This window comes from Gossypium hirsutum, chromosome A10 (assembly GCF_007990345.1).
Source record: "Gossypium hirsutum isolate 1008001.06 chromosome A10, Gossypium_hirsutum_v2.1, whole genome shotgun sequence".
NCBI lineage: Eukaryota > Viridiplantae > Streptophyta > Magnoliopsida > Malvales > Malvaceae > Gossypium > Gossypium hirsutum.
Genome location: NC_053433.1, coordinates 87,994,476 through 88,000,531, shown reverse-complemented (window position 1 = coordinate 88,000,531; position 6,056 = coordinate 87,994,476). Strand labels below are relative to the sequence as shown.

Below are 6,056 nucleotides of genomic sequence, written 5' to 3'. Positions count from 1 at the left end.
GGCCCATATGGCCCAAAAAGCTAGTTTGTCTGGTCCACACAGCATACTTACACGGTCCGTGTAATCATATACGGCCGTGTGGTCTACACTACCTACCACATGACCGTGTAGTGCACACGGTTTGTCACACGGTTGTGTGACGCTGGACAGTTTCAAAAAATAACCCCTATTTTTTTTATTTTTACAAGTTTTTGGTGAGTTTTTTGGGTTAGTTCACACATCTGATTCCCGGTTTAACAAACCACATGTCTGGAACTCATGAAACCTACATTCGTTCATTAAATCACACTAATTAATCGATGAAAAACTCATCTAAAATGCATCATTAACCTGAAAATTCAGACCTTATAACAAAATTCGAGTACTTCTCCAAAATAGCATCCAAATCAAAGATTACTTCGCTAGAAAAGTTTATTTGTGCACCCTTCACCTAACCAAAGCACATAAATGTTTGTTACAACCAAGAATGAAAACAAACACTAATAAAATCCCTACCTTGAACGAAGAATGGTTAAGAATCCTAATATTAGAAAATTAATATAACAATACTTACACTTTGCCCAGATTATGCCCCAACAATCGAACTGCACACAATAATTGCCACTAAAACACAAGATGGCAACGAAGTAAAAAGAAAAACGGAAGAAAAGAAAAAGAAAAAAAAGAAGAAATAACAAAGAAAAGAAAAGAAGAAGAAAGAAAACAAGAACATGGAAAGGAAGTGGGTGATGGACGGTAAAATTAGGTGAGTAATTTTAGGGGTTTTGAAGAATTAAAATAAAATAAGATAAATACAAGTTTACTTTAATCCAAATTTTAACCCACCAGATTTAAGAATTTAATTTGAACACTACTACTTAGACAAAATCGAAGCAAAAATATTCCAAACTTTTGTAACGCAAGATTCGAACACAAGACCAAAGAGTAAGCTAACAACACCATATTTTTAACACAAGATTCAAACACAACACTAGATTTTTAAGAATTTAAGTTGAACACTACTACTCAGACAAAATCGAAGCAAAAATATTCCAAACTTATGTAACACAAGATTTGAACACAAGACCAAAGAGTAAGCTAACAAACACCTTACCACTGAACCAACAGGCTCATTCTTGTCAACAACTTGTAAAAATAATGCCAAAATTAAAAGAAAGAATTCAAAATAAGGGAATCGAACTCAATATCTAAAACATACATCCAAGGCATTTAACCAACACACCATATCAAATTATTTAACATGCTTAACCAAAATTTATTAAATTTGGGATGTTACACCATTGGAGAAATGTTTGCAGAAGTTAAAAGAGAAGAAAGTCATAAACACATGATGCTTGGAAAAAGGAAGACTACTGTACCACTTGAGAGCTCAACCCTAATGACTTCTGATGCTAATAAAGCCCAGCTGAGGTAGAAAGGACAAAAGTTTCAAGTGTGGTGTGATTTCTACAAAAAACCACGCCATACTTGAGAAACATGTTGGAAAATTCATGGCAAACCAGGAAATTGGAAGAGTAAAATATCCCGTGATAAGCCTAAGAGTACTTTTTTCTCTACAAGTGAAGCTGAGATAGGTTCGTTCAATAAAGAGCAACTAGATCAACTTCTAAACTGTTAAAACCCAATTCCTCATCTAGTATTCCTAGTGGTTTTTTCGCTTAAACAGGTAGCAACTTTAATGCTTATCTTGTAGTCCAAATTCTTTGCCATAGATTATTGATTTAAGAGCTTCTGATCACATGGCCTCTCTGTCACACTTGTTTGATACCTATTCACCCTATTCTATGAAAGAAAAAGTTAGAGTCCCAGACAATAATTATTTGCCTATTGCAGGAAAAGGAAAAATAAAAATTTCAAAGGATATACACCTTGAATCTGTTTTGAATGTTCCTAATTTTTCCTACAACCTATTATCAGTCAGCAAATTAACTAAAAATTCTAATTGTTATCTTGTTTTCTTTGATTCTCATTGTAAGGTTCGGGATCGAAACTCGGGGAGGATGATTGGCAGTGCTAGGATGATTGACGACCTATATTATTTTGATGATTATTGTTCTGCGAATATAATAACTCAAGGCTTGAGTGGTATTAGTTCAAGTTATGTTCATGACCAAATTATGCTTTGGCATCATATATTAGGACATCCTAGTTTTTCTTATCTGAAATACTTGTTTCTAGATCTGTTTAAAAATTTGAATTGTTTTTCTTTTCAATGTATGAGTTATGTTTTATCTAAAAGTCATAGTGTAACTTATCTTACTAAACCATATCGTGCATCAAAATTGTTTTACCTAATTCATAGTGATGTCTGCGGACCTTCCAGGGTTACCATCATGTCTAGAAGAAAATGGTTTATAACTTTTATTGATGATCATACTTGTCTATGTTTGGTCTACTTGATGCATGAAAAATCAAAAGTAAAAAATGTGTTTCAAGAATTTTATAAAATGGTTGAAGACCAATTTCAATGTAAAACCAGCGTTCTTCATTCTAATAATGGAACTAAATATTTCAATTATAATAGGCCCATTTCGCCCGAGCCCATACCAAAAATAAAATTAAAAAAAAAACAAAATAACAAAAATAAAAATAATAAGTGTCCATAGTCCAATTACAACCAGCCCAAAGTTCTATGACCCAACAAAACCCCATTACACCCAAAATAGACCTAACAATGGCCCAATACCCGAATAAAATAAACCAATCCCAAAAGGCCCAAAACCTAAACCCTAGCTTCTCACGGAATTCCGATTGCCCTAAGGCAAGTAAGTGAAATCCGCGCTGGGGAAGGGGAGGAAAGGCTACTAAGGCAAGTGGGGAAGAAAATCAATATAGAAATAAAGAATAGGTATCGAATGCTGCAATTGAATCAACTCTTGGCCTGCAACAGACACCAGCAACTTCCGCAGAGCTTCTGAGCCTCCTCCACGTCATCCCCACGAGTGTTCTCCTCCGTACAATCGAACCTGCAAGAAGAAAATAACAGAAAATAACAAACAGTAATTGACAGCAAAGGATAACAGATTACAGCAAGGAAATCTATTTTTATTTATTTTTATTTATTTTTCGGCTATAAAAACCGAAGGAAAACGATGTAAAAGGGGATTTCTTTCCCAGAAACACACACGCATATTGAAAAAAGCAATAAAAAATTGAAAAGGTGATTTCCAATTCGAGTTTCTTTATACTTTTGAATTTTCTTTCGGCTTATTCCTGTCACTTTTTATTATTGCATCAAAAAAACGAAAAATGAGGTCTTACCTTGCGAGTATGCCACAAATTTCCTTTTGCTTCATTGAAATCGAATTTGAAAGGGGAACTCAAGGCTGAGAAACCATTCTTCCAAGCTTGAATACACTGGTTGCTGTTTATGGAGGTAAATCGGTGTTTGAAGTAAAAGATTTAGGGTTTTCCAAATGAGAAAGAAGGGGATAGGGTTAATGCGGTCGAATTTGGCTTGATTTTAACCTTTATAAAGAGGCAAAAATAGTACCGTTTTGAGCATTTCTCAGTGGCTCCAAAACGGTGCCGTATAGGCACAAACCCGATGACCTGACCCAGATGCGACCAGATCCGCGTGTTCTGAGTCTTTGAGGGTTATTTGCGCTATTAATCCTTCCCTTTCGTGTTGGCATTCAATTAGGCCTGCTTCAGATTTTCTTTGTTTTTTAATTTTTCCTCCAGAGTTTGTGCGCTAATTCAACTTGGTCCATGCCTGAACGTTGCGTTTTTTGGATTTGGATTATTTGCTTTTTTAATCCTTGGACATTAGCACGCGTTGTGTTTTAATCTTTAATTCTACTTTATTACTTTATTTATTTATAAATTGTCTCTTTGGTTTTATTTTTGTATCAATTGAGTATTTTTTTTATTTTAGCTTATGTTTTTTTATTCTTTGTAATTCTTTTATTTTAAAAACTTATTTGTTATGCATCTTTTAACATATTACTTAGATCATTTTATTAATTTTGCATGTTCCTAATTTGTTATTTTATACTTTCATTTATATGTAAATATATATAAATTTCTTACAATTTATTTATTTAAAATTTTCTTTTATATATTTCTATATTTAAAAAATTTAATCTAATACTATTATACATACATATACATAACTTATATTAAATTTCTTTTATTTCTAAGTACTCACTAACAATTTCAAATTATTCTATATTTTCTTTATATATATATTCTTTTAAATTTATGTATAAATTGTTTATTTATGTAAATTTTTTATATTAAACACTTTCACAAATTAGCATATTTGTATATACATTATTTATATTAGGTTTTCAGTTTCAAATATATCATTAGTTAAATCAAATTTTTTTATTTGAAATTATTCTATATATTATCATTTTAAATTTCTTTTTACATAATATATATTTTAATAATCATTTATATTTTATTAATTTTTATATACACATAAGTTATTTCGAATCCTAGCATGTGTTATTCCTTTGTATATTTTTTATGGTTTTTAAATTGTTTTGTAATATATTGGTTCCTAGTTTTCATATCGTTTTGCATATTATATGTCATTTTTAGTTTTGATGTTATTTCACATATTATTGTTGCATATTATTTATTCGTTTTTTATTGTATTATTATATCAATTGTTATTCATCCATGTTTGAAAATTTGGTTACATTTTTTCTTAGATTAGTTATATTTAATTGTTTGTTGTGTTGGTTAAATAAGGTTATATTATCTTCATTCACCAAGTATAGTATTTTATGTGTGCATATTATCCCATATTTATTATTTTTCTTTTGGTTTACAAATGTTGCTTTATAATTTCTAACTCTTTAAAATCAATTATTCCATTTTATTTCAAGTGAAATCAATGCGTTTTGAGCTAGTTTACAATTTTTTTCTTCTAAAACTAGGCAATGTTTAATATTTGGAAATTCGGAAAATCGTGCCCTACCGTGCTGGGTTTCAGTTTTTCGTTGGACTAAGTAATTGGACATCCTTTTATAATTTTCAACATATGAGCTTTTTGAAGTCAAAAATCAATTGTGTTTTGAAAGGTATAAAGGATCGTGTCCTATCGTGCTGGATGTGATGCTGTATACCTTTGAAACGAGAGAATTTTGACGACTATCTTGAACCACTCAAATATTTTAAAAGGAATCATATTTCAATTTTTTTTTAAATCTTAGACATAAGGGCAGCACTTAATCAACCTGGTACCAATTTTTGGGCGTATTGAGGGTGCTAACCCTTCCTCATACGTAACCGGCTTCCGAACACATTTTTAAATTTACGTAGGCCGAAATTGATTTAAATGGAATAAAATATTTTATTAGGTGATCCAATCACAGCTAAACAAAAAGATTGATGGAGACTCCACACTTTGTTTTAAAAGTCGATCCCTGTTTTTTTCTAGCTCTAAAACATGGTTTCGACATTTATGATTTTTTGGAAACTTTTTTAAAAGAAAAAGACATTTTATATCAGTTTACTTGTCGTTATACTCTTCAACAGAATGGAATTGTAGAAAGAAATGAACATTTACTTGAAGTGGCTTGTGCCATTATGTTTTCTATGCAAGTTCTAAAATATTTGTGGGGAGAAGCTATTTTGACTGCATCATATCTTATCAATACGCTGCCTACTCGTGCTCTGAAATATGTCACACCTATAGATCATTTTAAAAGGTTTTTTCTTGAGTGTAGAATCTATTCAGATTTGCCATTAAAATTTTTTTAGTGCATTGTTTTTGTTCATGTAACGACCCGAATTTTACGGTTATCGAAAAATATATTTTCGAGTCTCTGTTTCTGAAAAATGAATTCGTAAATATTTATTAAAAATATTTATGAAGTTAATCGAGTGGTTAATTAGGCTTTAATTAAGTGAATTTAGCTTAATTAAGAGTAATTAGAAAAAAGAACTAAATTGAATAAAGTGTGAAAGTTTAATTGTAAATTAAAAGAAAATAAAAAGGACCAAAATGGTAATTATACCCTTTGTCCTAAGTGAGGCGGCAAATGATGCATAAATATGTATATTAAATTATTATTATGATTTTATATTTGATATTTATTAAT

The 6,056-nt window shown here is 30.8% G+C and overlaps 1 long non-coding RNA gene across 1 annotated transcript; it reads right to left on the bottom strand.

Annotated features, from left to right (window-relative positions):
* Positions 1-2,509: 2,509 nt before the first annotated feature.
* Positions 2,510-3,515, bottom strand: LOC107896831 (uncharacterized). Its single transcript, XR_001683902.2, has 2 exons — positions 3,262-3,515; positions 2,510-2,966 (listed from the first exon to the last, which is right to left on the bottom strand). It is a non-coding gene; the product is annotated as an uncharacterized lncRNA (long non-coding RNA).
* Positions 3,516-6,056: the final 2,541 nt, after the last annotated feature.